This window comes from Ambystoma mexicanum, chromosome 11 (genome assembly GCF_040938575.1).
Source record: "Ambystoma mexicanum isolate Mex_15411 chromosome 11, UKY_AmexF1_1, whole genome shotgun sequence".
Lineage (NCBI taxonomy): Eukaryota > Metazoa > Chordata > Amphibia > Caudata > Ambystomatidae > Ambystoma > Ambystoma mexicanum.
The window spans coordinates 4,247,201-4,270,748 of record NC_090934.1 but is presented as its reverse complement, the minus strand read 5'-3'; the positions used below and the strand labels follow the sequence as shown (position 1 = coordinate 4,270,748).

The window sequence follows — 23,548 nt, the reverse complement described above, 5'->3', positions numbered from 1 at the left end:
ACGACATTCTTACAGGCCATGAACATTAATGATGTGAAATTAACTATCGTACTTGGCCTGATGACATTTCAGATAGTGCAAGTGCTAAGACATAGATAAGAAAGGGAGGGGGAGAGTGGGAAGGAAATGGAAACAGACAGGCGACTACCGTACTAGCCCTGACGCCATTTCTGGTAGAGCCGGAGGAAAACAAAAGGTGAGGGAGAGGGGTGCAGAAAGGGAGGGGAGGAACAAAACAAGTGACTATCGTACTAGGCCTGAGAATGTTTCAGATAGTGCTGGAGGGAGGGGGGGCAACAGTAAGGGGATAGGGGAGCGACAGACGAGGTTGCTATCATAGTAGGTCCAGGGACAATTCTGATAGAGTAAGTGCATAGAAAAAAGTAAGGGGAGGAGGGGAGGAGATAGGAAAAGGGAGGGGGAGGGGAGGAGAGAACAGAGAGTAAGCAGTCAAAAAGAGTGGAGAAGCAAGAGAGGAGAGCGAATACAATTGCAGAAGTCAGTAGTAACACATAATGTTGCAAGCCAGGATACAAGATGAAGATGGAAACAGCATGATTCAGGGCCACCACGAGTACAAGATGCAAAGGAAGTCCAGCATGAGAGTTGAGAACGGGTGACGCACCGTGAATCAATCAAAGACATTAAACAAGTGAAGAAATAGCCTCACGACCATTGAGAGACGTTATACATTTAATTTAATAATAAAAAGCCTGTACGTCACCTTGCGGCTGCTAGCTGTCTGTCTCCTGTGCATGACACAATATGGCCTGGGTATAAGTAGAATCCTCTGACAGCGAGTAAAGCAGAGAAAGGAGGCCTTCAAACATTCTACAGTTGTCTTCAACTACATAGTTCATTCTTTTTCAATATTTAAAAATGTTTATTTTAATTAAGCATCATCCAAATTGTATTAAATTAAATCTGTTATGTATTGTACACAGGATGAAAGGCGTACATTTCTTATTAAAATGTCCATCTCATAATAACAATGGTCACTTTACCATAGTCTCAGTTGTATATTTAAAAGCATGTTTCCTTGTTATAACCTTCTGTTTAATTTCTAATTACTTTTTTTTTAAACTGGTCGTCTCTAATTTAAACCTTTCCTTGTTCCTACTAAATGATCTTTTCTTGCATACAATAATCATATATTAAGATTAATGTGGCCCTTGTAATTGTTATTAATTAATGGCATATTAGCTGATCTAGATGCTAATCGTGTGCTTATTTTTCTAATTCATTGTCTTAATTTCTATTCACTTTATCATAAGCCTGCCTCTGCTTTCAAACTTACAATAATGATGTGTTATAACCGCTTTACATATAACATATTTGCATACAAAATCACCCAACCAAAGTTGTTACTCATTTGTCTGTCTCAGAAGGTTGAAACTTTAAATTGGCCTTTCTGGGATTCGAACCGCAACCTGTAGATCCCAGCAGCGAGTGTTGCTACCCCACCTCACTAATCACTTATCTAAAATGAGAATCTCAACTGAAAATGCAGAACATTTTTATTTTTAATCTTTTACTGAAATGCTCGCAATAAACGCTTGTTACAGTGGATTAGTTTACTGTTTTCTTGGCCGTTTCAACAATCAATTTTCTGTATACTTCTAGTAAACATGAATGAATATCAAACTGTACCAACTCAATTAAAGTAAAATTATTTATTATTTAAATACATAAATAGATAATAAAACAAATATAATAGTGCAAACAAACCATAACAGCATTGTATTTAACAATTATATATGTATATATATATCTATATATATGTATATATATACATTATATACATGACACCCCAATTTTAAATATTTATTTTCACGAGAGCATGACTCTCACATCTTATGACAACTCAATGTAATGTACAATAATTATTATTTAAATAAATATAACAAATATAATAGTGCAATGATAGTGCAAATGAACCGTAAAAACATTAAGTAGAATGTATATATATCACGTTTATTAATGTCGTCTCAGCAGAGCATGACCATCACAGCTTAGTCAATGGTTTACATACCACCACTTGACCTGCAAAGGTCTAATTAAACTGTGCTACCAATAATAAATAGTGACTTCTTTTACTACTTTTCTTTTTATTCGTCTTCTCCACAAATTAAAGTGCATCCACAGATCAGCATACGTTCAGCTTCATAGCGGTTCAGTCCTTCACATTTTTGGAGAATTTTGATTGTCATCTGCAAAAAAGTAAACAAAATGCCACATTTCGGTCACTATTACTTTAACTGATCATCAATTGTGTAACATGATAGCACAGAACAATGCTCTCCGGGCCGCTCTTAGTATCCCAAGAAGGGAGCATATCACCCATGCCAGGCACTCAGCCCAATGGCTCCCGGTCAAAGAGCGGATCACTCTCAAAATCCTCACACTCACTCACAAATGCCTCTCCCTCTCCGCCCCGTCCTATCTATCAGAAACCATCTTCAAACCATCCTCCTCCCGTCCCACCACAACGAAATACTCCAACCTACTCTGCATCCCACGCATCAAAAAAGCCAAAGCCGGAGGTCTAGGTTTCCCGTACATTGTAGCCAAGACCTGGAACGCTCTTCCTGCAAACATCAGAGCCGAAAACTCACTCCCTATTTTTCGCAGGAAACTGAAAACCGCATTCCTTGCAAAATAACATGAAACCCTGAGGATTCCATGTAAATATACTGCAGAGCTAATGTGTACATGTCTACTGTAAATATTGTATTTGTATGCAAATATTGTATCCTATGTAACTAAGACATTGTCTGTAACAAGCGACACGATGCCCCCGGGCTGACGTGCGCTCTACAAATTTGAATAAATAAATAAATAAATAAATAAACATTGTAAACATACAAATAACCTGAATATGGCCTGCAGACTGCTAGGGGAAGTGCAACACTCACAACAATGCCATGAAAAGACTCACAGACAGACAAGAGTGTGACATGCGTCCACAACGGAGTGCTGGCTTAAAACAGGTAATTGTCTTTGGAGGTTGGCGGCATGGCATGGGTGTGGATGGGAGTGTGTCGTCGGTGTCAGCACAGTGGGGTGGTTGGTGCACATGTCCCTCAAAAGTGCAAAGGGGCGGCTTGAGATCAACAAAGCGGCCTAGAACATAGCAGCGTTATGCAGCCAGTCTTTCAACCCTACCTCTCTGATATTTGTGCATTCAGGATATGCATCTGTCATTTTCAATCCCCAGCAGTGAGTACTCAAAGCTAGTGGTACATTTTCACATGTATATCTAACCAAGAGCGCCCTTGCTAACTCAGGACCATGTCAGTCCAGAAACTGTTCATAACCATTGGACAATTTGAGTCCCAGTACAAACCTATTGAGCGGAATCCCTCTCCCATGGCAATAACATCCTCCTGTGTCTTCTGGTGGATTTCATGTGTCATTGTTCGTCTATCCCTGCCGAATGATGTTATGTGAGTTTGTCCAAAGCTGCTGGCAGCCTAGTTCAATTAAGCAGTTTTTCACATGCTTACACCAAGGGAGCTTATAGATATCAATTACAGGCCTAAGGGCTGCCACCCATAACCCTTTTTATGGTTTAGCTGTATCTGCCTAAAAATAGCTTTCTCAGTCTGGCTGAACTACTTTCCAGTGTGTGAGCCTCAGGCAGAAACAGTCAAAGGATTTGACCTGTTTGATTGTATTTCCCTCGATCTGAATGGTTTGGTTCACGTACTTGCTTCTTGGTGGCCTAAACATAATGCACTTTGTTTTTGAACGATTCAGCATCAGTCCATGGCCATCAAATGTAAATGGAATTGTTTTTGTAGTACTGATGGAGTCAAGGAGATGAGCATTACATTTCTGGCATACATCAATACAGGGAACTTATCTATGCCAAATGATTGTTTATCAGTCTTGGCAGGTACCAGTAACTCAATAGCTGAAATAGGCTCTCCTAGGCACCTGAATGGAATTGGGGGAGGCAACTCCTCTCTCGGTTGGGATAAAACAATACAGCAGGTAACTGCCCACACACGGCACCATCCCAATCATCCTAGGCATTTTTTAAGAAAGCTTTGACAGTTTTTTAATAAAAAGCTGTGGTTAATTATTTTACATTCATGTATCATCTTACCTCTGGTATTAACACATCGACCATGAGTGATGTATTTCTACAGGACAATGAAAATGTCAGAGCTTTTTTAATTGCTTCCATCAAACTTCTTGTCTACAATAAAATATAGGACATTTAACTAATTCTCAGTTAGGGGTTATTTTAACAATTACAAGACAAAGGGTTTTTCAAAACAATAACGTTTTTTACTCACATCACTTTCGCTGAATATAGTCATCCTCATTTTCAGTTCCTGTTTTAATTTTGGCATATATGTTGGATTTGAGAAGAGAAACATTCGGTTTGATTTCTTTCTACCTTTGATAATATTAGATGCATGTTCCTGTTTAAGATAAAAGAACATAGAATTTTGGTTAGGTTTCACATTTGTTAACAGTTATCATTCACAGTCTACACCCCCATCATTTGTCATCACATTAAGAGGTGGTCTACCTCAGTTTGCAATTTAAATATACCTGTATTCTTCATAAACATTCATTAACAAAACAGACTGTGGTTTTCACAACCAGCAATTTCATTATTTCACAGTCTCCGATACAAATTGTACTGCAATGTATTAGAAAATCATATTTTGTTCATGTGTAATATTATGTGGCGCTTGATTGGCATGGTCATCTTTATTAAGTTTAATTATCAATCTTGCAGCTCTGTTTTGCATTCTCTGAAGTAGAGTGATAGCGTATTTTGGGAACCCCAAGGTAGCAGGAGTTTCCATATTCCACATGAGAGCAGATGGAGTTTATAACCATTAACTGGAGAGAGAGAAAAAAGAGATAGAAACTGAAGGATATATCAGATATTTCCTATTAACATGAAGCATAATTTAGTTATTGATGAGGTTTGACTCTTTAAAGTAGCTTAAAATCAATATAAATACCTAGGTTCTTAACAACACATTTCTGTTTTCGCAAGTTACCCAAGGAGGTTGTCCAGCAGAGGGTTCTTCAACTTTTAGGCTTTTCATTTTCCGCAAACATTTTGGATTTGCTTTTATTGATCTTTAATGAGTTAGAGTGCTTCACTCTATAGCAGAGACTAGTCAGTATTTTGACAGGTGGTTTCATCACCCCCTTTTAAGTCAACCATAATCAGGTTATTGCATTATTAAATAAGGATACCTCAGTTTCATGTAAAAGATCAATTTGTGGATGGTAGAAAGGTTTTAACCCTGTTAGACATCACATCTCATGGCATGCGCTTGAGATAAGTAGGGACCGACACTGATTTGTTTAGAACAATTGGTAAGAAAAGACTGGATCCATGTAATTGCTGTGAAAACATTGAGGACTGACTGTTTTGCTTGTCCTCCCAAAATATTAATGTTCAAGGAAGTGTGAAATACAGCTATCATATTGAGATTAATTCTTTTTTAAAATAATTAAAATCTACTATATCAGTAAATTACATTTCTTTGCATGTAGAAAATAACTATCTTATTTTTACTTTTAATCAACATTTACAGTACACTTTTCAAACAATTCCAATTCTTAAGCAATGAACATTCTTTCATACATGCCTTTATTTCATCTTTGTTCAGTAAATTCTTTATGCCTTCATTTTCAAGTTTTTCTTTTAGCCTTGAAAAATTGAATTTGCAAATCAATATATTTCTGAGACATTTCTTATTTCATAGTGATAGATAAATGCATTTCAATAATCAGATTCCAGCTACAAGCTTTAAAGCAAGTACATATTCCATATATGTTTACATTAGTATGTCCAGGGTTCGAAAGACATTTCACTATGAACTTTATTCTTAATAATTCTCTTCTCTCTTTGTAATCCATACAAACGGTGAGCTAATACCATGAATTATCATCCACATTTAATGGTTAAATAAAATATTTACATACTATTTGTTACATCGCACTAGAATCAGTTTGTACCACCAATGCCATGTCAATGCTAAACAATTTAACTGCGCTGGGACAATAGCACATGGCCAACAAGCTTGTTGTTATGATATGGGGAGCGCCGGCCCCTCCTGGGATCACCTCCTGGGACATCAACACTTACCCGTTATCATGTCCGGAGGCGTTCAGCCAGACATGGCACATTTCTATCTCACAGAATACAGCGCTTTGCGGCCCCATTTCATAGAAGCTGGAGGTTACAGCAATATGCGTTGTAATGTGGAAGAACTACGTTTCCCATCATTCTTGCGCTTCCGGGTTGTTTCATCCAATGGGAAACATGGAGCCTCGCATTGACTCGTATTTTACGTTCTACGTAATGCAGAATTTTGCTTCCTATCAAAGTTATTACAGTGGTTTTGTTCAGAACCTTGTTTCCTTGTAGTAAACTTTGCCTGCTATTGAGGATTCCGTAACTGGTTCCTCCTTCTTTACAAGTTCCCGGTTGTTCCATAACCGCGGTAGTCCTTTTCTCACCTTTTGGACTTCCTTGTTATAATCAGTCTTCCTGTGTACCGAACCTTCAGCCTGCCTACGGACTACTCTCCTCGAATCTGCATTTGTCACCGGTCTCTCCTTCCTGTGTACCGGACCTTCAGCCTGCCCATGGACTACTCTCCTTGAATCTGCATTTGTCACCGGTCTCTCCTTCCTGTGTACCGGACCTTCAGCCTGCCCATGGACTACTCTCCTTGAATCTGCATTTGTCACTGGTCTCTCCTTCCTGTGTACCGGACCTGAGTTGTTAAACGGATTGGCTTTGGACATTCCTTCTCTGCTGCGGTTTCTGCCACATCGCAAGTATTTCTTTACCTGGGTAACCTCATACTTTCTTTCCGTGTTTACACTTTACTTTACTGTTATCCTTGTCACCTATAAGTCTGGTTGTGTTCTCTTACCCGCCTGATACTTACCTTTTCCTCGTGCACGAGAACGCTCTGCAGGGACGTGCACCACCCCGACTCTAGTGTGATCCGCGTGCCGTCAGGGTTAGTCCCCTTACTAACCTTACCTATTTGTTGTTTTGCACCAGTCGTTGTGGACTTTCTCATATCCTTCTTAAATTCTTCATACGCCTTTCACACGGTAAGACTATAGGCTCATTCCTAGTTACCAGACATTCATTGACCCTGTTCTGTTTAGTTGAGTTTACCACTTTCTCATTGTTATCTCTGTCCCCAGGGTCAGGTTACATAGAAGATTTAGCTGCTATTTAGTGCAGGTATTATTATTTGTGATATATCTCTGTTTTACCCATTATCATTACCTGATAGTAAAACCTTGTTGTTTCCTTTACAGCCGGTGTCTATAGCGGTGTGTGTTCCCGCTCTTTTGAGCGATCGGTCTCCTTCACTGTCTGTTCTGAACAGTCTTGGGACATATTGCTAAATAGAGTTATTTTCCCTCAACAGAGAGGAGGCCCTTGGTTTAGGTCTAACTAAGGGCTCTACTATCAAGTCACGGGCCAGGTTCTGCAGTATCACCAGGATTACCACCCGGTGAGTGACACTTGTCTTCGCAGCACTGCAAAGCATAAAGTGCCAAATAAGAACTGAATTCAACTTATGGTGTAACTACTTTATAAAAAATAACTTAGTAGCTCTTCTGTTCAAATGTCTTCATCTTTTGTAATTCCATTTCTGACAAAGCACAGGATAGAAAACGTGTCATTATTAATGCATGACATGGCACAGTTAACCGTGTCATACTTTAAAAGTATTCCATTATCCGCAGTTTTGTCTGTAATTGCTTACTGTTTGGTTTACCAAGACTAAACAGGTCAATTACCTGTACTTCAGTTTTAATTAAGGTTTGTGATCAATTTGTGTCCTGCATGCATCTTGTCTCTTTACTAAACTATTCAAGCTGTAGTACCCACATTATTTTCAGCTCATTATTTTAGACATTCTTGTACAATATATACATATGTATACACCACAAAGATTATGTTGTGATCGAACGGATAATGAAAAAATGGGTCTTCTTTCCTTTATCCATATCTGTTTGCAACACCTCAGAAATGGGCCATGTAAATATCAACAAACATCACCATTTTGATACATCAATATATATATATGTTTACACAATATAATATTATACCGCAATATTAACCTCTCCAATGGTAATGGAAATTTTTTGTGACAACCACAGTGAAATTTCATGTCCAAAATATTCCCAGTTACTGCTAAATCTGTACAGTCCAAATGCAACCACTTTTTGCACTTCTCGCATTCAATCCACTGAAGTGTTTGTTCTTTGGGGTACAATGACCTACACATGGAAATACATAGAAAAATATAAGTTAACCATCAACCATTACTGGTATAATGTGCAACATTTGAAGTCAATTCCAAATGTATTTTACATAGTATTTAGCAATGGTATTACAAAGGATAACATTTGTACATCAAGCACCTGTGAACATGCACCATAGTAGTATAAACCTTGAACAACAGCATGTTGGATAACATTACATGCAATGCAACCTCTCTACCAAGGTTACCTTCGGTAGCTAACAATGTATTTCACATCAGGATTTGACCATTATGGATAGTTCCTTACGTTTTTTCATCTCCATATCGATCCAAACCCATCCTATGGTACATGCATCCCAGCTAGTGCTTCCAGCCATTGCCCATGTTATCCTCCCTTCCCTTTGTCACCTTTGTCTTATGGTTTATCATCGACATTACCCCACTGTTTCCAATTCCTTCTTGCCTGTATCCTCATTTCCTTCTCACCCCACAGACCACGGTATGCTTTGCGCCCTGGGCGGTGACATAGTTCATTCACACTGACAAGGTTGCAATGCTTTAAGACCCTAAGGTGGTGAGGTGCACAGTATGAAAGCTAATTAACATAACATCACTTGATGCACATTACATTTTCGAAAACCTTTTGTTGTTCTAAAATATATCATATAGTACACTTTAATTTGCTCTCAAAAGTCACCTAATGAAAATATTTACACTACTTACATTAATAGGAATTCTGATTTATTAAATGTCTTACTTATTTTTTGAAGTTTTATTTTCTTGATAAATGCAGGCCATGTGTGCAGCTGCCATACATTCAGTGCCAGATACTATTTTTGGCTTCCTCTCTTCTTTCAGTGGTTGCAAAATTAATTCTGCTTGAGCAATTAAAGTTGGTCTATTTCCTACTGCATCCTCAGTTGACTTTAACACCACATTGCTCAGTTTACTCTCTTCGTGAACAGAAGTTACATTTCTGTTTTGTATTTCCTACAATATATATTTAGTTAATATAAAAAATCTAAAAGCCACTTGACAACAAACTGTACTTCCCGACATCATATTGAATTAAAAGCAACACTCCCCACAAAAAATAATGTAGTTACATATATAGTATACAGTATATAGATTATAATGTAACAAACTGTAAACAAGTTTCAGAAAGACTGCAACCGCTTAATTTGGCTATAATTATATTTTTGAATCTTTCATGGCAACAGATAAGTACTTTATGGTGCTAATATATAAACATTACGCTCAGGAGCTTGGCTTAAATCATCAAGCTCATTAACCAATTCTCATGCTTAAGGGTTACAAATGGGACAAGGACGACCCTGGGAGCTGGGGGGCTGCCGCTGCCACCCACACTGGTATGCTGGCACTGGAGAAGGTAGACTGTGGATTCCCTAAGTTACCCAGCCAGGACACCTACTCTAGGAAAAAGGTTGGACAATTTGTCTCCCATAATCACTCATTCCCAACAGATGATAAACCAGAATGGACGAGAAAATATGCTTACAGATTTGGAATCAGGAAGCTAATTGGGAAGGCCAAGATCACCCAGTGAATTTATTTCCACTCCTCCACCCCGGTGAATCTGCAACACACACCACTCCCCCATTCAATATCCAGAGTGGCAGAAGGAAGCCTAGTCCTCAACCATAGATATAATGGACACGCATTCAAGCACACTTCATTCCTACATTCCTAATAAGGTTAATATCTCATACTTGCTGTTGCAGAATAGTCATAAGACATGAAGCATGATATCGTCGTAAGTGGCATAGGTTATCCTGCGATAGTTCTTCTAACGCCATTTCTATTCCTCTAATTGTAGTATCAGTTGTCTATTAATGAAAATACGAATTAATGGTTATCGGTTAAGCCCATGTAACATGTTTATTATCACCCCACCCTCCAAGGCCTTCCCTCCACTCCCAGGGGAGTGTCCAAGACCGCCCCAGCAGAGGATGTGGTAGCAGTAGGGGTATGGAAAAACATACACACGTCACTGTGCATCAGTAATGGGAGTAGGAAACAACCCCTGCAGTAGGCGGCTAATCTCTTTCACCTGACCAGGAAGGGTTTACCAAAGTCACATATATTATATCGATAGTCCACTGCTCTCACCTTCCAGTAACCCTTCATATGTGTCTAAAAAACATGTACTATATATAACACATCAATACACAATACATTTAAATAGATGCCCCACACGTTGTTCATGTTCAAATGCTTATCATAAAACAATGAGTAATGAACACTTAATGAATGCTTCATACACCCTCATGTATGAAATAAGTCTTTTAATTATGAGAAAAAAATAATAAAGAAACATTGTTACTATAATGGGCAAATGGTCTCTACGCACAACACCCTTAAAATGAAAATAGTCACTAAAGCATCAATCATTGTCATTGCCTCTCATTTCTGCTACATCTACTTAGGATTTAAGACTTGTCCACCATCTCCAAGATATCATAGTCCTCAAAAAACATCGACCTGCCTCATAAAGGTCTCATCTCACCATTAATGCTAGGTAATCTTCATAGAAGCACCTAAAAGCACTTCCCCTTTCAATACCTCAATACCTTTCTCAATGTGATATCAATAGGGGACAAAACTCCACATACTCACTATCTTAGCTCATCTCTAGCCGTCATCAGCTTAAAGCTGTTGAGGGAGGTATGTAGTCTTTCTGCGGTTTTGTAGTTCCTTCATATTGCTATCTCTTTTTTACTATTTATCAGAACACTTGGTGCTTGTCCCAGAAAAGCCTGGAGAGCAGGGAACTGCTTTATTATAATAGAAGACTGCAGCATTCTAACTTCAAGGTTACTGGCACTCATCTCAGATTCTTGCAAAAGAAAACTGATGTAATTTAATTTAACTTTGTTAAGGGAAATCTGTCAGCTTTCTTTTTACTAAATATGAACACATTTGCATCGAGTCTGGGTCTATGACTCAAATATGCCGCTTAAAGCATGGCCTAGCCCTAGCTATAACTGAGGTTACACATCACATGAAGTTTTAAAAACATCTACAAATATAATATTAGACCTACGGTGCAGACAAAAACACCACAGCTCTCACTGTCCTTCTGTATCCATTGTGTTGGGATCTCAATTTTCCACTTCTTTAGATCCCATATGTGACTGAAAATATTGCTATATCAAAGTAAAAAGGAAAAATACAACAACCATGTATTAATAACTTAAATATTAGTACCATGTTTATTTTACAATGTTTTCATCTGCCACAGTTAAATCATGCATTCATGAACATGAACACTACATATATAAAAAATGTAACAGTTGAAACTCATACCCCTCTAATAAATACAAACTTTAATTGCAATACATAACATTTATACATCACTTATACATTTAACAACATTGAACCTAAATATCTCGAGAGGATAGCTTAGAAACCTCTGGGTATTAAGTGCATTATAAATAACCCATTACAATAAAATATCACATTTTTAAAAATATTTTTCTTACCTAATGATTTCCATCTCCTCCTCATTAATATTTAGATATGTTCCCAAAGAATCAAATATTTGTATCATTTTCCTCTTACCATTGAAAATCTGAAAGTATCATGTGTAGGAAATTACATATACAATATTACTTGCTGTGAAAAAGCCACACAGTACATTATCTATGTTCCCTATTTTATAGCTTGTAAATAGATTTAAACACATGTAAATTAATTCTACACAATCCAAGAAATACATATGTTGTTAGCTCCTAATGACTTTAACAGCTTACAGAAAATGAAATACCTATTTTATTTCTTTTTTAAGTCCTGCCTTCTTGAATAAAATACATAGTTCAGTCATGAATATTAGCCAGATGAATTAATTTAGCTGAAAACCACTATAAACATCTTAGAAATCAAACCAGTATAAGGTGTACATAAGGAAAAGATAATTGTCATGGGCTTGAAGGGGTACATGAAATTTTCTGCTACACGGTAAGCAGATAAAGTCCTTTAATTAGGTAATCAAGTAAACCTCACCAAATACATCCGTACGTATCTATTGCTACAGCCAACTGACAGCCAATGCTGCATCTTTCTCCCAAGGATCCAAATTGTACATTCTGTTCTAGTACACAACATATTCCAGCTAGAACACTCTATAGGGAGTAGGATGCTATAGTACAGTACCCACAAAGCTGAAACTATAAGGGTATATTGGATACAGGAATGAAAAGAGTCTTGCAGATAGTAAATGATAGGCTTTAGGTATAGACCAGCACCGATGACAGTGATTACAAAAGGGCAGGTACTCCAATTAAGAAAAACATGTTTTGTTCATATTTCTTCTGTACACCGAATGGCTGTAGGGATTCCCACAATGTCACTGCAAGCTCTAGCCTACTGGGCAGGTTGCTATTACAGGGGTTCACACTCATTGTCCATGCAAAATGAACAGCAGAAATGCATTAGTGTGACTGGACCCTAAGGCTAATTACAATACAAAATGTGTAACAGAACTGAAACATGTATGTCTCTATCAGGAACATAAGAGGGACAGACAGTCTCCTAAAACAGGAAACAGCACACTGTTAATGAATATGGTATACGCGACACTACTGCCATGCACCTATTGCCAGAGACAGATTGCCTGCTGTAAATCACAGAAGCCAAATTCTGGAATAATGAATTACATAAGCACAAGTGAGCACAGGACCTGTAATACAAAACTTCAATGAAATATCCAGGGAAAGAACAGGAATTCTAAGTAAGCAAGGATCAAGAGGACAGGAGCCCAGTTAGAGTGCACTGGAAATACATAGTGGAAACTATGCACTATCATAAAAGAATGCCATAGTTAATAATAGACAAGTAAAGAAGACTTGACAAAACTGTCACACTAGAATAAAAGGGACAGAACTGCAGACTGTCAACAAGGAAACTAGAACCAGAAATTCTAGACAGGACCAACCATACTGTTAACAAGCAAGCTCTTGACTATAATTAATCAAACTACAGGTGATAATAAGAACTACAAGCCACAATGAACAAGAGAACTGGAAACATAAAGTAAGTGGTGCAGACAGAACACTGACAACTGCAGTTAAAGAAGCAGAAGAACTGCAGTCAGATAACATAGGATTGCAGTCAGGGTATTAGGCAGAGAATTCATGGCTTCAGGGTAGAAAGCACAGTACTTCAGTCTGATATCACATGGCTACAGGGCAGAGGAGCAGGTGAACTGTAGCCAAACACCACAAGCAGAGAAAGCACAGTTTTGCAAGTTATTCATGAATTTTGGTGAAGTGCGAGACTCCTCTGATCCACTATAGCGTTCTGCTGCTGTTTGACTCGTGTATTCATGACAAGGATACACAATACTGTCAAGATGTCTCTTACCTATTTGAAAAGTCTAAAATACATTTTATAAATGCAAATTGCAAGTATTAAAGCAAAAATCTAATGTATTGTCTTATGAAATATTCTTTAATTTTAAATGTTTCTTTTTAAAGATAAATTAACTTACCCACAAAATAAAATGATTTCCAATTTCTGGAGAATTCCCACCAACAACTCGAGGAAAATAGACAATACTCTCTTCATGAATGCCCTACAAAAATAGCAATGTATGTTACTTTTAATCTCCCTTATTCTGTTTAAACAAGTTCAGAATATTTCTTGGTGCTTCACTCTTATGAAAGCACATCCATTGAGAATTTAAATACTTGAATTTAACATTGATAACATGTCAGCATGGGTCACTTGTTTGTGCCGAAATCTCAGTCTGTTAATAACAAGTCTGCTAACTGCAACCTGCTAATTTTATAGCATAATTATCTTGTCATGTGTACTTAGCTCTGTGTCTTTCCTTAAGGGTCAAAGGTGCATGGTAGTACAAGCTGTGCAACAATCCCAAGGCTCACCAGTATGGTATATTAGACAGGGGGCCTCATTAGGAGTTTAGAGGTAACCATGGCGCTATTAGCGCCATGGCTGCCTCCAAACCCTTACCGACTCCGCCCATGTGAATGGAGCTATTACCGCCCCATTCCAAGGTTGGCGGGGGCGGTAATTCCCCATTCACCAGGGCCCTTCCCCATTCCCATTGAGCCCCCATAGGGCTCAATGGGAATGGGGAAGGCGCTAATAAGGCGCAAATTGTGGTACCGTTATTAGCTCTAAAGTCCCTGTGCGGGTCCCGTCCTTAACGCCTGGAAAAACCAGGCGTTAAGGGAGGACCCCCAAAGGGAACTCGTAGTAGGGCGGTAAGGGATTACCGGTGCCGGTAATCCCTTACCGCCCACCTCCTAATGAGGCCCAGGGTCTTAAATGACACCTCCCGGGTGGTGGTGGTGTCAAGAACAGGAACCCATGGCAACAGTAATTTACTTAACTAATCAAGGAATATGATATATGCAGTTTAATTAGTACTATCAAAATTGCAATCTTTTTTATTAACGGGTTACCTTCATGCTATCGCATTCATTACACGTTGTATATTTTGTCTTTCACCCACCGTTAGACATGGTATGTTTTGTTGTAGTGGTCTTCCAGCACGTACTTCTCTCCAACACCAAACATAATGAAATGTTTCTATCATGTGGTGCTGAAAACAGAAAAAAATATGAACAACAATGTAGATAACAATTGTTTGCATACTAAGAAATAAATATAGTTTTCTAGCTATCTTTATACATTGGTGCTTATATAAAGCCAGATTTAGAAATTAGTTCTTAGTGGCATTTTACCACTGAAGAACACTTTTCTAAATAAATCCCAATAAATCTAATTTCGACAATCAACTATAGTTATGACGTTATGGCTGTGAAACTAATATTAGCAGTACATTCATCTTTATTTTTTTACACACGTTTTTAAAAATAATTCCTTCAAAAACTCAAGTAAGTGGAAAAATACTCCTAAGTATGTAAAAGAAATTATGGTAATTTCACAGATTTGTGCATTATGTTTAAATTGATAATGTGGAATGTTAATAAGATTATAATGACTTCTATTTCCCTACTGCATACATTGTTTGCATTATAAAAGTATCAAAATGTTTAATACAAAACAAATAGAATGAATTCAACTTACATCCTTTTTGTCCGAAACTATCTGATAAATTCGTGCATTGAGAACCTTAAATAAAAATATTGTACAGGTGAATAATTAAAAATGTCAATATTGTCAAATAATCTACATTATGAAATACGATTGGTATGGCATGTCACATCTTTGCTTTCTTACATCATCTGTTAGCCAGTTTCCTAATGCAGGTTGTGTCTTAGATGTGTCTTCCAAAAGCATGCTAACGGTGCAAAGGCTCTTCAAACCCTTTCGGTTCAGTGGACTGTTACCCACTAATGCTAATCTTTCCTCTTCATCACCACCGTCGTTCAGAATTTTCTTCAGATGCTCCTTTTATGAAAGTAGCAATGTTTAGGTTAAATATACTTACATGTGAAATGTTTAGGTAGTCTATCGCTCAAAAAGTCATACAATCACATATTGAAAGATATTGATTTGGATCTTTTTTTATTATTCGCCCACATTCTATATAGTCAATAGCACATAGCAAGTATCAAGCACATTTTAACATATCGCAAAAATAAAACTAATTAAGTATAATGACATCTTGATTAAAAAAAAAATTTGCCTATGAATTATGTTGCAAATTCACACATGCATGTTATTCTCTTCTTTATGAAAATCAAAATTGAAAAATGTAGCTAATAGTCGACAGTACACCTTTTGATCATAACCTCAGGTACACCAGGAAGCTAACAACACCAAAAAGAACTGTGCAAGATTGTGAAGACATTCTGCCCACTTGCATGTTACTTGTGCAGTGGAAAATTGTCAAAACATCAGCATGTTGTAGGCAGTGGGTGATAATGACCAATGAATCCTAATGTAAAAAATTCATTTGCATGGGTATATGAATTGTGTGAATAATCTTAAATGAAAAGTGTGGGCTGATGATGGCCTGTCATAGACAAAAAGGCCTCACAATTCTCAACAAGATGCACTTTAGGCATAATATTTGCACAGTTTCCAACTTTGTCTGGTCTCCTCTATCACAGACCAGACCCGGGGAACAAGTATATTGATATGTGGACACTTATTATTATAAATGACATATCTTAAGTGCCCAGCTAACAATATTCTGAAAAGACCCCTGACAGCAATGATCTTTTGAAAATACAAGTGCTCATGTGCTTTTTTGTGCGCACTCCCTAACTTTTCAGCTCCTTGATGCCGGTGGAAACGTAAAAAATGCATTTTTATTGATAGGCTCTTCACGGCTAACCCTATGATACCACCCACATCTAACCAGTGAACCATAAATAAACAGGAATCTTCATAGCGAACATTTGGATTTGCCTAGTTGATCTAGCTGAAGGTGCCTTGTACCAACTGTCAGATCCTTTTTTGCTTCATAAATTCTCTACTTGGACTGAGGTCCTCAGAGAAGACATCTGTATCACAGAATGATGCAACTTGTAATCACATCTCTGTCCCCACTGATCTGTATGAATTGGCCTATCGTTTATTAGATTTATCGTCTATCACTCAAACAGTGTTGCTATTCTGTAATAATAGATGTTTCATTTGTTCATAATAAGAGGACATTTATATTTCTGCTCACCTCATTTTTTGAATTTATTGGAAATGTATCAGCCAAAAAAGCTTCAAATGTTTTCACTTTGGTGATTTTTTGATTTTGTATTTGTAATTCCATTTCAGTTTCAGCGTGATCTTTTTCAAACGCATTTTGAAGCATTTTTTCATCTAACAAGAAAGATTTCATTTTTATTCATTGAATAACTAACCATAGCTCTATATAAATCATATCAAGTTACATATAGGACTGAACAATAACTTACACATACACATGGTTGCTCTACATATGCTATAGCATAAAAAAGTTATAATACTTTGTGAATGGCTAAGAACAAAACATGAAGACAGGAAAGGCAATCAGGATTTAAAACTGGATAATAATGTGTTATATATTTCCATTTACCTGTTTTCTGAAGTGCAATCCTTCCATCGAGAAGCAAAGTAAAATTAGCTGATGTAATTTTTTTCATTCGGTTTTCAAATGTGCGATTTATTTTTTCATTGTGTAAATGAAATTAAAGGCGGATTGAAAACACAAAATGTAAGTCTTTCATGTCACAGACAAAGTATCGGTTGGATGCAAGCGCTCTATTCATTTGTTCAGCTTCAGCAGTATTCACAAATCCCAACAAGTCAGAAATTAACATGATGCTCCGTAACTTTTCCTCTGGTCTTGTCTGGTTTTTTTCATGAAAACGATCATATAAAGATAATCTTTCACTTGTGCCCGATATGGGATGCTGTTTCTGGCACCATTTCCCTTTAGAACTCTGCCTGCATTGCATGGGATTGTTAGATTTTAGATTTGTCAGCCATGGGATTTTAATATTGAGGGTCTTATCTGCAGCTTTCTTAATATTTGCCTCAGTTGGTTCACAAAGTCTTCCATCATTAGGCTGGAAGAATTCTTGCTGTGTTCTGTTGTTTGTATGTCTAGCAACCTGACCAGCAATGTCAGAAATGTAAATACTAGGCGGGTATAAAAAACTCAATAGCCCATCAGAATGATCTCTTGCTGATTCTTGCCACCATAACGGGGAACTATAATATATTACTGAATGAATGCAACCCGTGTGAAGAACGCCTCCTGCAACAACATAAAATCCACACATGATTGTAGTACATGATCTCATAATTTTATTCAGCGGACTATGTATGGCCCTTTTTTGTAAAGTATCCTGTCCAAACCTCAAATAGAATATAACATTAAACATTGTAAACTAAAAGTTAAACATTAAAGACATGGCAAAAATATCATCATGTACAATTATATCTCATTTGAACATGCCATAACAAGTGCCATACGCAATACTAAAGATTTGTTTGGAGGCATCATTCGTGAGACTAAAATAGATTTCTTATTTAATGTTAACTTACAAGAACAACACAAATTTGACATACTTTTTTGCATTTCGATATGTCTAAAATGTTTCTAAAATCTAATTAGTAAAGCATTTTATTTCTTTTTAAGACATACCTCCGGTTTTCTGAAGTTTAGAAAACATTTTTGGGTAAATTTCTTTGTAGAGAACAAGCTCTTGAAGTCGGTTTATAAGGTCTGTTCTGGATCCTATCCCAGATACACCCAAGGTTTGGCAAGCACTAACCAATTCCTCTTTAGATGCCTGAGAAAAATGTTTATTGAAGCATATTATGCCATCTCTAGTGTAACGAGAGCTTGCATTTAATATAAAACAATTTCAAAACAATGATATTAATAAAAAAAAACAGATGAATGATGTGAGAGTTTAAATAACTGGATTTAAATATACATGTGCTATTTAAAAAATCGGAAGAGATTATTGTGAAAAAACAAAAAACCTAGTCCCCGGGATCCCGTACTCAGGTGGCAAGGAAAAGGCAATAGCTTTTGGATCCTTATGCTGGGGGTGGACAAGCGAGGGAGGATCACCTGCAGAGGGGGTCCTCGGGGAGTGGGGGAGAAGCACCCAATGGTGAGACATGGTATGCCCCTTTATCCACACCCCATCTAACCCCTACCCCTGCTTATTGTATGTGAAACTACAGCTCCCATAATTCCACCCCACTTTACATTGACAACAGTACTTAGCCGAGGAAGATGAGCAATGAGGTCAGAAAGATTACCTCCACTGACTTTCTTTGGCTCTGTCCCTGCAATGAGGCCAAGCAGAGTCAGGCACGTAGTCCTAACAATACACACCTGCCACTTGTTAACACTCCGTGTGAGAATAAAAGGTGGCGCGCACAGGGACACTTTGAGCGAGGCTGGGTACGAGAAGGAACAGCTATTTTGGGGCAGACCAGGCTGTGAACATTCTTTAACAAAACTGATGAATGTTTCTTAGACTAACCTTAAAAAGGCAATTGAAATAATTATAAACAATTATTCAATATCATGTTTACTGTATTGTAAAATTATCCTTTTGAATCTTTAACAAACAATTTAAGTGGCACTGTAACAGGTATATTCTCCAGCGGAAATACATTTGAGAAAATTGTAAGTAATTTGAATTGATACCTCTGACGATTCCAAAAGAAATAAAACCTTATCTTCATCAATTGTTTTTTCTTCTTTATGAACAATTTCTTCTCTATGCTTTAATGGCAGTCCTTTCTTCACTTCAGTTTTTGGCACTAGGTCTCCCAATCTGCTTGAACTCCCAATCCAAGGCACAAAATTAGAATAGTTTAATTCAGTGTAGTATGGGTTTTCTTTTTCATTCCCTTGAATAATACAAAGGGGAAAACAAAAAAAAACAATTTTATTTAATTAAAATCATAATCATTTCTTTGGGTGGTAATTCAAAATGCTCACATTACACAGTATAAATAAATTTAATTAAATATCTAATTAGCAGTTTTGTTTTTCAAATTCAAAGCATAAACATCATAAACCAAAGCATTCAACAGAAATCACTCTTAAAATTAACAATTGCATGGAACAAATTAAAAGTATAATATTGATGTTGTAAAGCACAAGTAATTGGATATTTCTCATTGATAGTTACTGTGATATAAAAAGGTAAGTGTCATATCCCCATAGAAATGGTGTGATAGTCCAAAAGAAGAGATAATAGCATCAAAGAGTAAGTGTAGAGCGGGACAAGGAGGGGAACCAGGACAAAACCTTGAGGATCACTGTGACAAACAGGAAAAGATGGAGAGACATTGTATGACCTAGAGACAGAGTAGGTGAAATTAGAAACTTAGGAATTCAACTATTTAAGTAGAAAACCAGAAAAACCCACAGATGAAATACAATAAAATAGGAGAGAGTGACAAATAGTATCAAAGGCTGCTGATTTAATAAAGCTAATTAAGAGTGAAGAAAGAAGAGAGTTACAGACTGAAAGAAAAACATTCTCAGAGTAATGATCAGGGTGAAAGGCAGATTGGAAATGAGGAAGCAGTGTGATGAAGGTAATAAAGGATAGCATTTGAAAGTAGGAGAAACGCTCCAAGACCTCAGAAAGGAAAGGAAGAAGGTAACAATTGTACTGACTTTTTCAAAATCTGTAAGGAGCTGGCCAATGCTGCTGCAGTCTCTACCTCTCCGGTCCCCTCCCAGAGCCTCTGCATGGCCTTGTCCTCTCATTTGACTACTAAAATTCAGGACATCTTGTCCACCCTCTCTTCCTCTACCTCTTCTTCCTCCTCCTCTGACACTCCTGGCCTGTATGAGGGCAGCTCTCCTCCTCCTTTCTCCTGTTCATCCTTGACAATGTTTCTAGACAAGTCTGATCTATGAAAGTCTCATCAAAGCAGGTTGGAGGACTTTGGATATTGGATATAGATAGAATCAGCTGGTGCATTAGCAAATGATAAGGGTCAAGTCCACTCCATGATGTGTGAGCATGGATCTTATTAGGATTGTATGAACTATTCAACACCCAATGAGGTATTCAATGAGAGTCATATCTTCAGCACCATTGAATGTTTAATAGACACTCATTAAAAAACAGCCGAGCAATTTGTTTTAGAATGGGCTACTAGCTGAATTTATATTGTATTGCAATGTAATAAAATGACTCTGCCTCTGGCTGTACATCCAAATTACACACCTGAGTTTGTCAGAATTCAGAACCTAATGCACACCACTGTATACTGCATTACAAAACACTAACTTTGATTTCAGTTAGAAATTAACTAAATATTTTAAATAGGAAATATTTTAGCAGTCAACTGAATAAAATCATACCTTCGAAAAGACCACATGCAATTATTTTGTACTCCACATTTTCCCAAGCATTTTTAATGTTGACTTTTAAGTCCTCTTCTTTATCACGACACAGTGTCGGCCTTTTAAATAAATGCACTATTAAAAATGTAGAGAAAAGTAAATATTGTTTGCTTGCTAGAAATAAATTTGTTTTTATACACATTATTTTTCAATTGTGTGCAGTGAGAAAATATAACAAGGCATGTGATATATTTAGCAAGTTGTAGGCAGAAAGAACTGTATACAATTGCTTCCTTGAGGTCATCATATAATTACAAGGAGGAAGGAAAGGCAACGCAAAAAATTTAATATGGATATTTCTTCACATAATTTAGCCAGATTAAATTAACAGTTTTGGAAGTAATGATGTTACCCTTTCTGAAGTCGAAGCAGAATAAGTATGTATGGCCAAGAAAGTTCATAGAGCAAAACAAATAGTAATTAATGTACATAGAATAATTAAGAATATACCTTGAAGCATAAATGAGTTCAGTAAACAATTGTTTATTGTAACAATTAAACATCAACCTTTGTGCCGATAAGACCGATATTTAAATTCCGTAACAGTTACACTAGGTCTATGTTTGCTATTTTCATAAAAAAAGAGTACATTGAAAAACATCGAGATTGTGTCAGGAAAGCTCCCGCTTGGCAACTCGCTGTGTCTGCATACGTATGGTGGCGATGGAAGGGCCTACAGCCATTTCCAAGATGGCGCAGTCATGGCATCAAAATGGCGTCTGCTGTCATGAATACGTGTACTCCGGGACTACAAAGGATGACCGGATTAGGTAAGTGGTGCATCGCAATATACTTGCCATGATTGTACCAATGCTTCTCTATCTCTCGCTCTCTCTCTCTCTCTGCCTTTCTCTCTCCTTGTCTTCCCTGGTCGCACCTGCCGTTGTACCCGTTGTACATCTTTTCTCCTCCTTGGCTCCTTCAGGGCGTTGTTTTGCCTTGGACTGTTCCCTTAGAGCCCTGACCTTGTCCCGCCTTTGCTCTTGCACATTGTTTCAGTCTCCTTACCACTACTACTTCTTCGCCATTCGCTCCTGCGGGGACTGCTGTTCTTCTGTTCCAGCGATAGTCATTTGCTTCGCCTACTATTTTCAATGATCTGCACATTGTTTTGTGGATCCTGCATCATACAGGCTTCTGCATGATTTTGAAGGTTGTTCTCCCAGATTTTGGGTTTGCTCATGCTTTGGAAATGGACTCTGAAGGTAGCTTTCAAGCCCATGTTTACAATCTGAGGTGGTGAGGTGGATTCTTGGGGATACAGGCCTTACCTCTTCACCACAAAGCACCGTGAGATTCCCTGGGCAAGGGCTGTCATGGATAGATTGATTAAGACAAAAAATGGGCCAAATGTTCAAAGAAATTGAAGAAAACATAATATATTGTAATTAAATTGCACAAAAGCTGATGGCATAAAATTTTGTTATAAAAAAAAGTTAAAAATAGGCTGCTGTAAATGGAATTAAATTCAAATGAATTATGAGAAATACTGTCACGGAGAAATAAAACTATTATATAGTAAACATGTACTCACTGGGAATATCAAATGAAAGTTTCCAGTTTGCATCTGCTATTAAAATAGCAGGATGGTGACCACATCGGATGCAGAAGAAGTTGTAGGAATAGTCTCTCATTGCAGAAAAATGAAAGAAAGCCTTCCTAAGTGTATCATGATGGCATCTTATCCCCATAAAATCCTCCATTGTTGTTAGGAATCGTCCAATAGCAGTGTGGTTCTAGTGAAGATAGAGTATTAATTAAATAACTGACATTATAATATTACCAAAAAAGCATACGTTACACTATTCAATAAACATACTGCACATCTTTTTAATAATAATGTAGTAATCTTTATGGAAGTGAAATAAAAACACAACTCCATTGCCAATGAATCCATGCCCTACTGTGATGTTGATGCTCAGTGTACCAATGTGATGCATGTCTCGCTGTGAGTTTGCACCAGAGTAGTACAGTATGGGTCATACCAAACTGTAAATTTGCTCACAGAAGCCGGATTATCTAACATGTGCACCTATGCAATAAACAGATGAAAAAATGTGAATCAGTTATGCTAACTAGTTAATGAATAACCTGGTTTTGTTACAAATACTGTTGCCTAAAACACATTTGCAGTATGGCATACATGACTCTAGTTGTTTGTACTGTAATGCAAACAGAATGAATACATGTGTGAACTTATTGTTATTCTTGTGCAATAAACAATTAATATATGGCCTGAAATAATGCTGCATACACATACACCCAAGGGAATCAATATGCTGTTTGTAATCTCTATGCATGCAGAGGTTTTGTGTATTTTCATGATGGAAAGTGGAGAAATTATTATGACAAGATAGGAAAATAAATGGGGTGCATGCAAAACAAAAATGTGTCCGTTAGGGTGAAAAGGGCATTAGGATGACTACAGAAAAGGTTATGA

At 37.3% G+C, this 23,548-nt stretch overlaps 3 long non-coding RNA genes across 3 annotated transcripts; all 3 read right to left on the bottom strand.

The window, feature by feature from the left end:
* Positions 1 to 1,790: 1,790 nt before the first annotated feature.
* Positions 1,791 to 4,772, bottom strand: LOC138504655 (uncharacterized). The gene is made up of 3 exons (XR_011279884.1): positions 4,305 to 4,772; positions 4,112 to 4,204; positions 1,791 to 2,210 (listed from the first exon to the last, which is right to left on the bottom strand). It is a non-coding gene; the product is annotated as an uncharacterized lncRNA (long non-coding RNA).
* A 6,935-nt stretch (positions 4,773 to 11,707) lies between these two features.
* On the bottom strand, positions 11,708 to 14,862 carry LOC138504654 (uncharacterized). The gene is made up of 3 exons (XR_011279883.1): positions 14,779 to 14,862; positions 13,789 to 13,872; positions 11,708 to 11,871 (listed from the first exon to the last, which is right to left on the bottom strand). It is a non-coding gene; the product is annotated as an uncharacterized lncRNA (long non-coding RNA).
* A 4,525-nt stretch (positions 14,863 to 19,387) lies between these two features.
* LOC138504652 (uncharacterized) lies at positions 19,388 to 22,861 on the bottom strand. Its single transcript, XR_011279882.1, has 3 exons — positions 22,643 to 22,861; positions 21,067 to 21,183; positions 19,388 to 19,592 (listed from the first exon to the last, which is right to left on the bottom strand). It is a non-coding gene; the product is annotated as an uncharacterized lncRNA (long non-coding RNA).
* Positions 22,862 to 23,548: the final 687 nt, after the last annotated feature.